This window comes from Prinia subflava, chromosome 5 (genome assembly GCF_021018805.1).
Source record: "Prinia subflava isolate CZ2003 ecotype Zambia chromosome 5, Cam_Psub_1.2, whole genome shotgun sequence".
Lineage (NCBI taxonomy): Eukaryota > Metazoa > Chordata > Aves > Passeriformes > Cisticolidae > Prinia > Prinia subflava.
In genome coordinates, this window is record NC_086251.1 from 30,257,165 (window position 1) to 30,274,902 (window position 17,738).

General features: G+C 41.2%; 1 protein-coding gene across 8 annotated transcripts in view; it reads right to left on the minus strand.

Moving 5' to 3' along the window:
* The window catches only part of RAD51B (RAD51 paralog B), a 431,141-nt gene that overhangs the window by 70,349 nt on the left and 343,054 nt on the right, over nucleotides 1-17,738 (minus strand). The window lies entirely within an intron of this gene.

Genomic DNA, 17,738 nt, shown 5'->3' on the forward strand with positions numbered 1-17,738 from the left:
GGTTAATACCAACAGATTAGGTATTCCCTTCTCAATTTGGTATTATTTAGCTAGGAATGAAAATGTAATGTGCTCCATCAACATGTCACCTACATTCATGACAGAGATACTAGCACTCATGAAGCTAAAAACATCACTCATCCATGAGTTTTATAAAATCAGCAATGTGAAAAGTGTAGAAACAAGTGAATACAAAGTTAACTCTCACACATTTAAAATTTACTAATTATAAATATTTAAATTATTATATAACACTTCCTTAAAATGCATTTGGCTGTTTCTTTGTTCACAATTCTCCAAAAATGGAATAATACATACAATTACTAATAAGTATTCATATAATATGCGGTATACTCACTATACCTAAAAATTCCCACTGGTTTTGTTAAAAGCTGGGACTAGCAGTTCTAGGAATTCAACACATTGTCTATAAATCTCCTGTGTATGATCACTGGCATATTGTTGATTTTTCAAAACAGAAATCTACCTGGATAACTAGCATTATGAGAGAAGGGATGAAACATAAGTAGTTCATGGAGTCAACGTTTTTACATTTATATTTTATATTCCTTTTTAAAATATCATAATTGACACATTGACTCCTGGTGTACCTCTCCAGCCTTGATGCAGCACAACTCCCTACACAGCTTTTATTCATGGCTGTGGCAGTGAATAAAAGAAACAAACTGATTTAGAGATAGTTTGATTAGACAAAAACCCTCTAAGCCCCCCATGTTCCCAGATGTGGCTCACATTATGCAGATGTATGATCACAGCTTACACAGCAAAGTGCAAGGGCAGAGGAGTAGGCAGGGCAGCAGTAACTGTAACAGTAAAGCTTGATGGAAATGTAACCTGAAATCCTGGCCTCAGCCTGTGGCCACAAACTTTATCCCTGCTTATAGTGACATAGCACCGCCTAACTTCAGAGCAGAAGATTCCCTGAAACAGACTCCCAAAGCATGTATTTATAGTATTGACAGTGCCTGGCAGAAAGCAGGAGTGGAGTGCCCTTACTCTGGCAGAGCTGACACCGTCTGCAGGCCAGGAAGCAAACCTGCTCTTGCTAGGAGATGCCAGTAGCATGTGCTGGCACCAGATGGGATTTTGCTGCAGCCTTGCAGATTTCTGCTTCTGGTTTCTGAGCAGTGTCAAACATTGCTTGTCCCAGTCTGCCCTTGAATGGAAAACTTTTCACCAGTGGCTCATCCACATCCATTGCCAATTTTCACCAGCAGCAGCCAGAGAGTTTCCTAATATGCAGAAGGTGCAGATGCATAAAAAAAGACAGTACTTTTATACTTGTAGATATATCCTATTTTTTTACTGTTATTTGACATTGTTGATCATTACCAGCCCCAAAAGGTCCATCTTCATGGAGGGGAAGATAACAACTGGTAGCAGAAAGGAGAAGCATCTGTTGTTGTACCAAGAGGTTTGCATGAATCAGTTCAAATTCTCAGTAAATTCTAGAATAAAAATCTATCTCAGTGGTTTTGCATAGGAAGAAGCAAGACACAACTAGGGGCCTGGACTTGGTGAGGCCTTAGAGGAGCCTCCAACTATAGATTATATGCAGAGAGCTGAAGATATCAATCTAGAATGATTTTAAAAAGCAAACCAAAACTTTTCCCCTCTGTCTGTGACCCCTAGGATACCAGGTAACTCCCACCTCCATTGCCAGGCAGGTGACTTTTCCATTTACCATTAGATTACCTTTATTTAGCATGGGAAACTAAGTGCGTCTCTTTAATTTTATGCAAACTATTTGCTCTGGGCCATCTGGAACCTGAAAGAAAGGTGTCACCCTGGGTGCTATAAAAAGAACTTTTGGCACATGAATTCAGACAGTATTAAGATTCTATAAAGCAATCCATGCTGCAGCCCAAAGTCCTCCCTATGGATTATACCAGTGAAGAAGAGGGCCCCTAGATTTCTATGAAAGCATAATGCCAGATTCTGGATCTATGTGGAAGTGGCACGAGCTCTGTAGTAACAGAAATTATTCAAATGTTTTTACTACAGTAATAATGGCTTTCCCCCTGCTCCTGACAGGTGCCAAGCTATAACTGACTATATATATATGACTACTGAAAAGTATGAATCCAGCAGAAGACAAAGCATACCTAGATTTATTTCAAATTGTTTTCTTACATACAACTACAAGGGAGGGAATGGGCAGCTTCTGTTCTCATTAAAGAAACCCTAAGTGGGAAAAGTTCTTTACTGGGTAGCTGACTGTCCTAAGGCCATTTTATACTTTCACATGGCTTAACAGACCAGAGAATTAGAATTGTTGGGGTTTATTCAGCCAACCAATACTAAGTATTTTGGTTTCATTAACAGTATCCTTTTGAAGCTGTGAAAAGTCATTTATGTAGTTATGTATTGATTTCTGTCCAGAATCCCAGCTGAAATGGAAGTCATGAAGGATCATGTTAGCTTTCAGCTGCTATCCTAAAACCATTGCAGAACACTGTTTAATTAAGCTTGATTTTCACTGCATTTTAAAACACATCCTGGCCTTGCCTCTCTTGACTAAACTTGAGATGATCCAGCAGTGCTGTGTGGGATTACACACTAAAATTATCCAAATGTGGAAGCCAGACTGAAGGTGCTTTGGTTATGAGATTCAGGACCAAAAGCACAGCGGGAGTTACAGCTTTGTGGTGAAATAGCAGGAAAAGAGCTGTGAGGACGAGGTTTGCAGTGTACCTGGGAGTGTTACGGCTGCCAGGCGCTGGCACTCCCAGTGCTTCACTTTTCTGCCCACCAGACATGTCTAAATATCTTGTGTAAACAAGAAACAAAACAATAGGTGACCGTAGTGTGAATTATAAAAGCCTGGCTTCCCTGTTGGAACCTGACTGCTGCTCTCAAACTGCCCCAGCTGTGCTTTCACAGTTCCCTTCCAGGCCATCTACAGCAACCTTTTATAGACTTTATTGTAAGACTGGGGCAGGTTTCTGAGCCACAAGTTCAGCATTCCTACCTCTCTACTCCAGAAAGATAGGCTTGCTATCACACTATACCAGCAACAACAAAAGAGCCCAACTAACCAACCCAAGACAAAAATAATACTGCATATGGAATGCACTGAGTTGACAGTAGTATAGTGTTTTGTTCCTAGCAGGAACTGGTAGAGCAGACACTAGAACTACTCACTGACAGATCCTGAGGGATTCTCTGGTAGAGCAAAAAGTTTTCTAAATGTACGATAGACTGTGTGACTCTACGAGCTGACTCAGAGGCAAGGGCCAAATTAGTCCTGCCTGAAACTACATGGATTTCAGGCAGCTCCCTAAAATGAATGTGTCCCTACAACAACTGCAGATTTTTTTTCACTACCAGGAGCTCTCATCTTTCTAAATCATTCCAAGTTAATACCGGGCTTCACTTACTGTGTATTTTGATTTTTTGAGAAGATGAAAAGAGATACCATGCAACCATCTTAAGCAGTTCTCTTTTGTAACTGCAGTCAGTTCTTCAAATGCTGGTGTGCTGTCCTGTTGCCAACTACAACAGCACAATCCTTCCTTTCCTCCTATTGTTTCCAGTGACAGAAGAGCAAATCATAAGCCAGGTCTGCTCCAGACTGTGTCTCAGTAGGTATCAGCTATCTGAAAAGGCATGCCCTTCCCTTTGTGTCAGTGCAGTGTTCCTCTGGTTTCTACTCATTTTGGTTTTGGAATAGAAAAGTGAAATCAGTCCAGTACTTTTCATCAGGTTCAAATCTACTTAAAAATAGATACAAAAGGAAAAAGAAAATATATATTTTTTGTTGATTTATCTATGAGTACTGGAGAGCAGTTGTATCACTGATGTTTTGGAGAAGGATCAGACACCTTTGCAATAAAACAGCACCATCCAGCATATGGCAGTAGATGAAGGCTGCTTTTTGCCTCTCCTATTCGCTCTGAATCCATCTAGATCACCCCTGCCAACACAATACAATCCTTGAAGATCATTAACAATTGTCAGAAGAGCAAATTCTCCCTTAGGTAATAGGTTAGGCTGTACCAAATAGCAGGTAGGAAAAGTTCCCTGGGGAAAGACACCTGCAGAGGCTGTTCCTGACCTTCAGCTCCGCTGCTCCTACAGATGAATGGTGTTTGATTCAGCACTACATTAGTGCATTATTCAGTACATATGCAAAGTATGTCTCAGCAACAAAACATCAGCTCTTCTGAAAAAGATCAGTCTTATAATTTCATTTGTCAGGTGACTCTTCCTTCCAGTTTTGATCTAATGGAAAGCACTCCTGGTTAAAATAAGAAACAATTGAATACATTCCCCAACTCATTCTTCTTGTGAAAATATGTATCTTGGAGAGCAAAACATTTAAACACAGACTGTTGTTGGAAGCATTTATCTGTAAGAGGCCCTCAAACATTAAGAACACATAAAAATATTCCATTAATGAGCTGAGGTCCCCTTAACAGGGTCTGGGGCATACTGTATGTAACTCACATGTCACTGGTAAAACTTTTTTTTTCTGGTCACAGAAAAAGTATATTTCAGGTGTATTTCTGGTAAATGTAAACAGAATCAATGTAAAACTTACACTAAAATTTCCCTCTGATTTCCCAAGCAAACAGACATGGGATTTCCCAAGGGAATATATACATATGACTTCCCCACAAGCACAAAAAGATATTTAGAAGTTGTTTAAAGAGAATAAAAAGGAAGAAGCAGATGAGGAATTTCTAGTCTATGTCAGGTAAAATGTTTGCATGCTACAGAAGGAAAAAGTATTCTATTGATCCCAGTATAGTAGCTTTCCTCACATCCTTCAAGGCACATCTGCTCAGTGTATCAGGCACTCCTGTTATCCTTGGAGATACGGGGGCTGACTTGCCAACAAAGTGGAGAAAAGCCACTTGAAATCTTTTTCTTTCTCAGTGAAGTACAGTCATACTGTCAAAGAAAACAAATCTTCACACAGTATACCTCCCAAGCATGTATTTTACACTGGAAAGAAGAGAAGGATCTTTTCAGTTTATATAGTGAAGAGAAATTTTTCTTCTGCAGGCTCTTTTTTGGGATGTACTTTGTTGGAGCACTGAGGTACTATTTCATTACATGTACATATTAGGAATTTTAATTCATTTGCTCTTCTTCCAATCCACAGTTTATTTTCAACCAGTCCATAGAAGATCTGCTCTCGGTATTTGAAGAAAAGACAAGAGAGAGCCTGGCTGTGTTCACATTATGCAATGACTGACTTAAGTGGGAACTCATTGGACTGAAGGATTTGGCCCAAATATCCAGTAGCTCACAGGAAAGTCTAAGATGTTATGCACCAGAAGATCTGGAATGTGAGATATGTAGTTACTAGAGCATCTGCCACTGTGAGCAGGTGAAGTCTGAAAGCAAAGCAGGAGTTCTAGTTTGGAAGGAAGCAGATGACACTGCATTATCAGTACAGTACTAAGACAGATACAGCTGGATTTCATCAGGATTGCATCTTCCTATGAATGGCAACAAGAAGCTGTTTACAGACACAGCCAAATCAGAAAGGGAAGCAAAATCCACATAATATTCAACCTGCCTGAGAGTAAATGGGACCTGTACTCTTGCTGGGAAAAGGAGAGTCCTCATTAGGAGTAGAAAGAGAACTTCTGCATGTAGTGATAACCCCTTGCTCAGCTCAAATCATCTTGAGTCAAGAATCCCTCTTGACCTTCCTAGCTGCTCTGGCTCTGCATTCATTGTGGAACTCCTTACTCTTGAGTTAAGGCCCAAATGTATTTTGTGAGTGAGCACATATATTTAATTTCTCCCAAATGTTCCATGTCAAAGTAATGGCCTAATACCTGGCTCATTCTTTCAGCTCCACCAAACAATAACTGCCTGGAAAACAGCTTACTTCAGCCATTCCTAACAAAATACAGTTAGGTCTTTAACACACAGCCTTCTTTTTACTTGGGCTGCTGCTTTTTTGGTGCAGTTCTTTATAGATTCTCTTGGTTAATGCCAGGTGCATCCCTCTTTCAGAGAGCAACTTGCTTCTTGTAGAAACAAATACATTTACATTTGGAGAATTTTACAGCTGGAGTATTTCCTAAGTCCTTCCACTTCTGACATTACCTTTTTTCCTGACAGCCTGCACAGGCACCACCTGAAGGCAAGGTACCAGTCTTAGCTTTGTCTCTCAAAACTTCAACTTTCTGTGATCCCTTCCAGTGAATGGTAAAGTTGGAAAAGCCAAATAACTCTCTTTCTCTGTGCTAAAAAGGTGAAAGTTGCCATACAAGTGCACTTAAAATGGACTTAGAAACCAAACAACATTAAATGACAGAGTTCATACCTCCCTGCCAGATGTGCCAGAGCACTACTATGGAAACAGCTCAGTGGGCACCACATACATGCAAGGGCTTTGAAGCAGGAGGCTGAGGAGCAGCAGTTAGTGACACTAACTAGAGATGTGGAAAGAGGGAGGAAAGGGTCTGAAAAGTCCCAAGAAAAAAGAATCTAGTGCACAAAGGAGAAGATTTCTCTAGTACCAATCCCTCTGGGATCTTTTGCTCATTCAGCTGTGGTGAACAGACCAAGACCAAGACCCAGTGGATGGCTACACTCTGCCCAAGGACTATCTCTGCAATGTGACACCAAAGAGGCCACAGCAAGGAAAGGAAGCTGGAATCTCTTGGAAATATCATGAAAGGCTAACCGGATTCCCCTTCTTATACTAGTTTCCAAAAAGCCCCATGGTATTTTCTTTTTCTTCTTCTTCTTTAAAAGGGACCTGTACATTGTTCATTGTCCCTACTACAGACTTAAAAGTGAGACACTCATTATCTGGTCACACTCTGCCCAATGGAACAGAGTCTCGTGTGTGAACTTTCCTGAGGCACTGTATGTGACAGGAAATAGTATGCAACATGAGGGCCAACAGTTTACTGAATAAAACTGGATCATACAACATGTGGATTCAATTTCTGCCCTTGGTACAGACTTCTGTAAGAGAAGACTTCACCAAGAGACTCCAACACTTTCATTATATCCCTTCTGAGTAAGAAGGCAGTAACACCCTCTCACCATGTATTAATTAATACTTTACCATAGAGAGAGTCATTCCTATTTGTACTCAATCCTGTACTTGGGAAGCAAACATGGCAAAGACAAGAATGTCTTCACCTGCACAGACAGACCTAAGCAGACGTCACAAGTCTGTCTCCTAAAGAACTCTGACATGCAATCCATTACACAATTATACAAGTGCCTTTGTGACCAATACACCCTTGCAAGGCTTCTCCAGTGTTGTAAACTTCACTTTCAATGATCTTAGCTCTCGTAGATTTTAAGTGATTAAGCAAAAGTGTTACAGTGCACCTTCAAGTGGCCCTTCATAAATAGGTTTTGCTTTAGAAAGGGTTTCTTACTGAGTCTACCATGAAATATTTGCATGTGAAATTAAGAAATTTGAATTAAAACAGGTTTGTTTATTTTAGAACACACTAGAGCCACCCACTGTACAGCTGAGTTTCCAGCACACCAGTACTGGATGCCAAGGAGCTTCAGGGAAACAAGTAACAGAATGGGAAACTGAGCTGCTTAACTTCTTTTCACAGTAGTTGCCAAAAGTGGGCAGCACCACTGAAATAATATTGTATAAAATCTCCTCTTAACTCAAGAAGCTTACTGGTTAGTTCCTATCCAGTGTCTATGCCTAGAAAACCCAAAACATTACAGGAAAACATACTAACTCTACGTTTATCCAGCAAACCAGAGGTATGCTTCACAAAAAGAATTAGTAAGTTTAGGATCAAGAAGAAGATGCTTATTATTATTGTACATCTTCATGTACTCAAGCAGCATTTTTTTTTTCTTGGAATGAAAAAGCAACTCTTGAACAGCATGAGCATCAATGTAGCAGTTAAAACAATACCATGTATTTGCCTTGTACAGAAAGCTAGAAGATCACCTTTCTAACTAAAAGTCTTATGAAAAAGCATCCTTAACAAGCATGAGGAGAGGAGGCCCTGGCTTAACACATAATCTGATGTAAGAGCTGAGATGTGTGCTGCTGTGTTAACATCCTTCCAGGGAAGTGCTTTAATTCCAAATCAAGAAGAAACATCACCGTCTCTTGAGTCATCAGCATCACTTCCTGCCTTTCTGTGTGCATGTTCATAGGAAATCTTTCATCTAACTTTTTTCAAAGCCAAATCCCACTTGGCTAGCAAGCTCAGGCAAGATCCAGACAAAAACACTATAGGCATAACAAGTTTCAACAAAAATATTTGTTGCAAGAACACTCTTTGATTCATTTGCTCTTCCTTGGCTGAACCTCGACTACACCCATCCTGATGCACATTTCTGGAGTGCCGTTGCCATGTCAGAGGATCCAAGTTCAATTTTTGCATACCCCAGTGATTTCTTCTGGCTTTGAACACTATCCAGGTGGCTGCACAAGGGGCTACAGAAATTACAGGGAGACAGCAGAGTTGGTGAGAGTCCTTGCCTGAGAAGCAAAGAAAGGGGAGATACCCACATTCTACCAGCCCATCCCCATCCAATCTGCCCACAATATGCTGTTGTAAAGAGTTTGCAGTGAAGCTGGGGATTTGGCACTAACATGGTGTGGAATAGTCATCAGATATTTAAAACAGAGCTGAGAGAACAAAGAAGGGCTTTGTAATGCAAGGCAGCACTGAAAACCCTGAAACTCTGCCAGCCCGGCTTGCATGGAGTGTTTGCTAATGTACACAGTGGAGTGCATTCCTCGCATTTGATTACATGACAGTTTTATATACCAGGTACATGCAGAGGGTTTTTCTTAACTCTTTAAGTCCTCCCTCATTTATAAATCCTAAAGAGACTCACAGTGGTTTCACTTCTGCTGCCTTGCACATGCATTCAACTTTAGTCGTGAAAGGCTGAGCATGTGCTGTGGGCAATTGCTTGTCAATGTGTAAGTCCACTTATTTCTGTTGCTATAAACAGTAGAAGTTATTAAGCATGAAAGAATTAGAAAACTCATTCTCTCCTTCTCTTTCATTCTCTCATTCTCTTTAGCATCTCCCTTGATTTAAGCAGTGAGTGTAAAGAGGCTTGTTTAAAGGACCACTACCATTGCTTCTCTATATTGTAAAATGGAGGATGCAGAGACTGCTATTAAAGCTCACCATTACACCAGGGAGAAGGGAGCCAGGAACCCTTGGCTGGCTAATGCTATATTCTACCATATTCTCTATTACATGGTGTCTACTACTAAAAAAGGATCATTGTATGTGCTCTTCTTGGTGAGGTTCTTGGAGAGCTATGGCTAAAATGTATTGCCTGTAAGCAGACAATGCTCCATGCACTCAGGCAAAAGAATTTCTCATTTGTATGGTGGGAGGAATACAGATGGAGTAAAGGACCAAGGCCTAAACTGCAGGGCTTGGATGCTTCAGTGCCAAGCGGTTGAGAAGGGCAATGTATTCTTACTTTCCTGTTCTGCTAATGCACAAAGCAAATTTTTTAGCTATAATTTTAATAATACACAATTATATTTTCATAAGATCCGCCACAGCATCTTTCATAAACTCTAAGCTGTAGAACAATTAGGTTATAAAGTCAGAAGATTAATGTCTGTTAATTAAGTTAAAAGAAAAAGAGAGGCACTGAAAGAGATATTTGTGGTTAAACTCTCCAGTACCCATACTGTTGCCTGTATTTTTAATGCTAGTAGCTCATAGGCCAACATCTAATTAAGCCCACATTTAGCCAGAAATTATTTTTGCTGCTTAGTCACCCAGCGAAACAAGAGACAAAAGTTAAAGCATCTTGACCAATATTTGGGTGTCAGGTAGCATTATTACTCATGAAATTTCTACTCCCATACTCCAACTACTTAACAAAGCAGAATTTGTCCTGTAGGTAGAGAGGAAGTGCTTGGTGTCTGGAATTAGATGGGCAGAGAGAAAGGAAGGTAAAAGGTGAAGGTTATTGCAGTGGTGGGGAAAGTGTACACAGTGGCAGGTAAGGCTGTGGCAAGATGAGGGAAAATTAGGCCAGAGTAAAGGCAAACCAAGCCACCAACCTAAGTCTGTAAGTCATTTAAAGGTTCTTACTATAGTGAGAATGATTTCAAAATATATCCCAAAATGGAATCCCAAATGTCTGGAATATTTGTATGTGCTTGAACTTGTAAAGAAGAGGGAGAATCATTTCCCAAATCAAACCTATATTATTAGATACCAGAAGCACAGAGACATAAGCAAGATATCCTGTTTCCAAACTATAGGTATTTTCACTGAAGAATGACAGTTAAATTGTCATATTGGCAGAACTAACTTACAAAAGAAAAGCACTTTTTGAAGTTTCCACTTAAACACTGATAGTTCTTTAAAACTGTTATTAGCTGTGAGATCCTTCTTTGGATAGCAGAAGAAAATGTGACATTTTTAAGGGTAAAAGGGAACTGGAAGCATCACAGAGGTTCTTACGGGAAAGTCAATATTTCATAAAATGTACTGCAGATGATACATTCGGACAAATATCTGCATCCTATTTCTGAAACAGGACTGTTTCTGTGTTATTCATAATTACTTTTTCCTACTGCTAGATTGTGCAACTTGGAAATAATGTGAAACTTCTGAAAGAGAAATATTTTTTACTATGGAAATTTATTTTTTACTATGAGGAAAGGGGTGCAAAGTACTCACATAATAGCATTTCTCAGCAGTCTTTAGCTTTAATGATCACAAAATGCTACTGCCTCTCTTTAACACTTAGCTGCATGTGAAGGTAAAAGACCAAGACTCATCTCACATTCCTTCTCCTCCCAAAGGGTCATGATACACTAACACACTTCTGCAACCACAGAGGCCCACGTGACTCAGTTATCTTTCCCATATCATAAGATGTACAAATGTGTGAGAGACAGCACCCTTGGATGCCAGGAGAGCATTTATGACACCTAACTACATACTGCCTTCACTTTACAACAGATAGCACCATATCCCAGACATCTGAATTCCTCAGCTCAGCAAAAAAACAGAGGTGATGCTCCCAGAAGAGGTGAAATTTAGCCACACCAGCAATTATCGTGCTGTGTTCAAAGAACAGGCTCCTGTTACAGTGGCACAAAGCTTCAAGGTCAGGTGTAGGACATGGAAACAATCATGACAGTCAAGAAAAGCTGATCTACACAGTGACTTAAGGAGCATGGCCCCATTCTAGTCAAGGCTGTGGACACGGGAGTGTACAACTCTGAGGGCTGGCATCACAGTGTGATGTGCACTTTTATGGCCTCAAGCTTTACTTTCAGTAGGTACTGCATTTGGGATGATTTAAAGAGTTTTGATTTCACTTTCTATGCAGCTTCTTGGTTACTTAATCACAAGGCACCTCTCTTGGCACAAGTGAACTGTTCAATTTAAGGCCTTCAGATTTTTTCAGGGACATAATTATAAGAAGTTTGACATGTAAAAGGGATGAATCTTCAAAACTCTGTCAGGAGAAGTGCTAACAGTGGCCATAAATTACAGTAGCTTCAGGAAACTCCTTTGCAATCCTCTACACTGCTTTTTAAACAATAATAATGTGGAAAATATGGAGCTGCACTGTTGTCTCAAAGGAGAAAGCAGAAATTTGAATGAAAAATCAAGATGATTATTAAAACAGTGTGCTTATATTGAGTGCAGAAAGAGAGAAAGAACAGAGAAAAATGACCCTTGTGTAACATGATGTTACTGTATCAAGTTCACAGATTATTAATAAGGGAATATAATGATTTCTCAAACATATTCTACAGTTAAACTTCCAGACCCATCCTGTGCATGGCTGCAATTAACATATACAGCCTTCCTATATAATAGCCTTCCTCTAACATCACATGTGGCTTACAGAACACTGAATCCTGCCAAAACATCCTTGGTTATGCATCAATAAAGTCATGAATGCACAGCTCTGGGAATGGTGTTGGTGATGTTCTACATGGGAATCAGTAGAGGGAACAAATAACACAGTGGCTTTTTGAGTTCTAAGAAATAATGGAAATGGCATCTTTTTTTCCTCCTCTCAATGGAGTAATGGAACAGTAGATAAACTGTAGAAAACCACAACTAAATATTTAGAACCCACAAGGAAAAAGCCCTTTGAACAAATCTAGCTATTTCACTTACAGACTGGGAAGGAAAAGAGAGACAGAAGGTTTGTTATTGTTATTTCTATTTTTAAATATGTATGAGATGCTCAGATACTATTTTGATAGTGGCTATATATGCATCAAAAGGAAGAATGATAGGATTTTTTTCCATGATGTTCTTATATCTTAATAGTGATGATCCAAGCTTCAGCCTTTAGCAGGACCTTTTCCAATCAAGGCATTTGGAAATGTCTCAAAACCATTTAAAAAATCAGTGGAAATACTGCAATATAAAACATGACCTTCAGGCTGTCTGGAGCTAGGATGGGTATTTGGAATTCCCAGGGATTACTTCCAAAATGACTACGTTCAGTATCTGCTCCTTGCTCACTGTCACACAGTTGATGTTTTTCATTTAAAGAATGCTCAAAGGTTGACATGAAAAGTTATTTAAAAGTTTTGAAGCATGTTCGAGTTCATTAAGCAATCATATTTTTTAATATTCTGTACCTAACTTTTCCCACCTTGAGAAGATTTTACAGTTGAAAGACATTTACTTATCTAAGAGGATTATTAAGAAGCTAATGAGTATTTTAAAAATATTTAGAGAAGGAAGAATATTTAAAGAAAAGTATGGAAAAATTGTGATTTGAAACCAAAAATAAAAAGGACAATGAGAAACATACAGGAAAAGAGTTGAAGGTTACCTCTACATAACAGGACAGAAACTGGCAACATAATATATACACTAATCCTGGATCCTCTTCTTCATTATGCTTTGAAGTAAAACCCCCACAGATGAAGCGCACCCATAGTGAGAATGAGTACTTTAGTGTCGCTGCTGATTTCATATTGCTCAAACCAATTGTGAAAGAAATTTAGTGTCTCTCTCCTAAGAAGAAAAAAACCTATTTCTCAGAGTTCCCAGGAGCTAAAGTGATAATCTAAATCACCAAAAAAAGACGGAAAAGAAGTATGAAAAAAAACTCTGAGAAAAAAGCGAAGATAATCAAGTCAGACATAAATGAAGACGAATCCCCTCAGTTCAGTGCCTGTGAGGACTAGACAGGTTGTCTTCATGCCTCAATGACAAGTCTATTAACCAGTTAGCATATACTCAGTTTTGCAGCTGAAAAATCATAAAATCTTTCCTAAATATTAATTTGTTTACATTTCACAGTCTACCAATAAGATTTAACCAGTACATTCTCAAGAAAAACTTGCATTACTGACTACTTCCAGTCACACCTCACTACAAATGCCTCAGTGAATTGAAGTCTTCATCTGCTTTGGATCCAACCTACTGTCTAGAACATAAGTTAAATGTCTGTAAAACATGAGAAAGAGGAATTTTTTTTAAAAAAAGGACATTTTTAAGGTACTCGCTCCTGTATCTGAAAGCAACTTTGCTCACAAATGAAATTTGAGACAGTCCCACCACTTTGTGTTTAAGCATCTTTCACTGCGAGGTCTTTTTCACTTACTTAGCTAACTGAGCTTTTAAACAACGCTCGGGATTGTATCACTGATCCTGTTTCATGCCCAGATATGTTCAGACAGAATGTACAATGAGCTAGCTGATTTTTTGGGGTTTATATAAAAAACCACAGAGCTATGCTGGGATGAGGATTCAGGAGCCCTGCCTCCCACCCTGGCACCACTGCGCGCACTACTAGCCAGCCACCATTCAGGGCTCCGGTGATAGCTTAGCTTGTCTGGCCCAGTAATAATGAAAGGAAGAAAGGATTTTTCACTAGGAATTTGGAGTATTTTCTCATTATAACCAACCAGCATGACCAGAAAAAAGACTCCTGATGCAATCCGTGGGCCTAGTTCTCACTCCCCCGCTGGCAGGGCCTGAAAGACTGCTGGGGCCACAAGCCCCACTCCTCCGGGAGAGGGGAGGGAAAATGGGCTAAAACCAGATCCTGTCTGTCAGGTCTTGTATCCTGCCTTCAGCACTGCCCAGAGCTTCACGGTTCAGGGAAAAGCAAACAAACAAACAAAAATCCCCCCTGCTTCCCCCTTGCAGCACCCGTGGCCTGTGGTGCAGTAACCAAGGAAGCGGCTCGTCCCATTCCTGGCAGCCAGCCCTTCAAGAGATGGGGACTGGGCAAGGATAAACTCCAGCTAAAATCCCAACTCCAGCCCCGTCCTTCAGACCATAGCTAGAAAAACAGGGCAGGATGGGCAGAATTTGGTCTCGTAAGGGCCCTCATGGCTGGAAATAGGGCAGCTGAGCATGCTGTGGGGGGGAAAACAGCAGCCTGGGGGAGGTGAGTGCACAGAGGGATAACAGTTCTTTTCCAATGGCACTTCAACACTGTGCCCAGGGTGTTGATTTCTGTCCAGCCCAAAAGCAAGTCATCGGAGGGGGATTTTCTTCTTTCCTCTCTCACCCTCAGCACTACAGCAGCAGCTGAGGGGCCTTCTCCTGGTGAAGGCACAGCAGGAATAATCCCACAGGTCGAGAGGCATGGGCAGAGGCCGGAGGGCAGGGAAGGTCAGCCCTAGGCAGGCACGATGTGGAGCTGCCGAAGCAGGCAGGAGATCTGCTTCTGGGTCCTCTAAGCCCGGCTGCCAGAAACTTAAGATGCACTTTGGGAGAGCCAGGGACAAGGCTCATGGTAACCTGCAGTAACAGACAGCTGATGGCGTCTGTCCCAGGAGAGGGAGCAGGGGGAGGAAAGGGCTCCGCACTTTGTCCCCACTGGTGTGACTGTGTGTTGCTCTGTTTGCAACAGTGCAGCCTCAATGTTCATGGTTTCTCGTGCAAGGAGAATGTGTGCCCAGAGAGCAAGAGAGGAGGTGCCAGCTGATGCAGTGCAAGGGAGGTGAGAACGCTGTCAAGGTTTTGCTCACTGCAAAGTGTGGGTGCACTTTTTCCAAAACAGACAAAAGCAACAATACAATGCCACAACACAAATTTGCTCTAGGCCATTGAAGTCCTCAGCTGTGTGCTCTGCTCTGCTATGGACTTCCTTGGCTTAACACCTCTTTCACACACAGTCACAAGTCAGAGTGAATCTTTTGCTATTGATGGAGTCACAGCCCTGTACAGTAGTCACAAGAGACAATCAGACCCACTGTGTGACTCTGGATCTCAAGTCTTGCTGTTCCTGTAACAAGACCACGATGCTTGTCCACTCAGGCTGAAGGTGCACTTCTGGCACTCTTTCACCTTTCTTGTGACCCTGAGAATGTGCTGGGGGAACTAGTGGGGTTCGAGTGCTTTGTACCACCCCATAAACAAACCAAGGCCTAGGACAGGAATCATCTGTATACTGCTTTCAACTCCAGTCCAACACATGGAACTTTCTCCTGTCACCAGATTTTCTCTTTCCTTTTCACTGAAACACAAATAATTGGAATTTAATTTTCCCTCATGGAAACCTCATGTGATTACACGAAGTTGTCCAGGATAAGCACATAGCAAATCCATTCTCCCTCTCCCCTGCCACCTATTCCTTCCATCAGGCCCATTCTTTGGCCTTGTCATCACCCTGTCTACAATCTGCTTTTCACAATCTTGTGAGACTTTGGTCACAGTAAGACTTGAGGCCTTCCTAACAGCTCCTACACAAGCTCATCATTTCTATTAACCGAGCTCAACACCACGGAGGCAGGCAGCATTTTTGCTGAAAGCCCTGTTGGATCCGCTCAGTAAGAGAGGCCAGGCAGACAATAACACAGGCTTCTGGTACCAGATCATGCCAGTAGTCTGTTTCCTGCAAAAGTCAACTCATTCAGAAGAAAACAAAATAAGTTAGTGTACCTAGCCAGTTGCAAAGCAGAGTGGACAGAAATATTCCTCTCTTTCCTTCCCTGACGAGCAGCCAAACATTGTTACATTGACATTTTTTCTGCTTCCCTTTTTCCCCCATATGATTTCATTTATCTCTCCATGGTTTCTGACTAGCAGCAGAAACAAGAATTTAATTTAAATATGTTTGAATCTGGAACCAAACTTTCTTAGAAAAGAGGAATGTTTTGGTTTGTGCATGTTTTGATTTAACCCATTATTTTGCTGCTTTAATTCCATTAGAAATCTGAATGTGTCTCACACTCCCAAAAGTTAAAGCTCTGAATCTGTTGCTTTAGCTTTAGGGGAAAGAGAAACAGAAACAAAATAAAAATAAGGATATGGGAATTAAAAGGAAATTGACAAAACATTTTCCTGAGGGCAACTGCTAAATTCAACAAAAATGTGCTACCTACAGAATTGAACCTGAGATACTACAGGTCCTGGTTATCAGAGCGCTAATTTTCAGGATGCAAAGCTGGGATTTAACAACTTCTTTCCAAATACTGCCAAGCACACTGGAATTTTTCCCTATAATTTTTGTCATCCAAAGAGAGGTAAATTCTTCTTCCTGAAATTAACTTTTTGCCTCTGGTAAGGAAGTCAAAAGAAGCAAGTTGGCTGTAGAGGACTCAGAGGCTGCACAGAGTGAAAGAAAAAAACATGAAGCACTATCTTTTCCCCCAAATGGGCACAGGCACTGCATTTTTTTGGGCATGGGTGACTTAGGATTTGAAGCTATTTGCTGGCACATATTTAATCGTCATGCTTTTTACTAACTTTTCTGCATGATGGATGAGGTTTTTTTTTTGAAATGGGGTCACTATGTTTTACCTTTTCCTCCCATGCTGGGACTGTTTGCTGTGTCAATTCACGTAGCTTAGAAAAATATATGCACATCCTCTGAGCTGCATCCTGGCACCACAAAGCAAAGCCAGTTTTGGCTTCCTTCACTTGGCAGTAGTGGAAGCTGGGAGCCTTTGGGTGCACAGACTCCACTGTGCATGCACCTCTCCCAGGTCACAGGGGACAGGGGGCAACTTTGGCTGTGAAAGTATAGGGCAATGATGTGCCTTGCCAGGACTGGCCTCTCAGCCAGCCATCCCACACTGAGAGGGATCCTGGGCTTGTCTCTCCTGTGCCATTTCAGGGAGAGGCTCTGGCTCTCTGCCTATTATCAGCACCACACGGCAAACCCACTGCTCTTGTCATTTCTGTCATTCCTGTCACCCTCCATGGAGGAGGTCTGCATGTGTGCTCAAAGCTGCACTTATTGACCTCCTCTTTCTTTCCAGCTCCCCTCGTCCTCTGCACAAATAACTCCACTCTTTCAATGGCAGTTGAAGTAAAACTAAGAATTTCAAGAGAGGGTGGACACTGTTGATATGCACCCAGCCCAAAACATATCTGCCAAACTCTAGACCCATGAGCCAGCTGGCCTGGGCAGGGTGGAGAAGGAAGGAGTCCTATGCCAGTACAGTGCCCAAATTTGATTCAGGAGAAAAAAGCCTTTAATGTGACAACACACACACCAGGCACCACTTCCCAGTTACACACAACCAATGTCCCTGGATAGCTTTGATCAGTACACTCTCTGGAATGTGTAAGGTTCAATATACAGTGACTTCAATCACTCAGCCTCCCAAGTCAGCCCTGGAAGGAAAGGAGAAAACAAACACAGCCATTTGCTCCTTTCCCTAGTCTGAACTTGCAACAATTTATGGCCTTCCCCAAGGATGGGCTGCTCTCTTGTCCCTGACCTTTGCTGTAAACCCCAGCATTGTTGTTACCTCCATCAGAGTCTTCTGAGTCGGTTCTATTGCCCTCTGAGCCTGGCAGTGGCTAAGGACACACCAG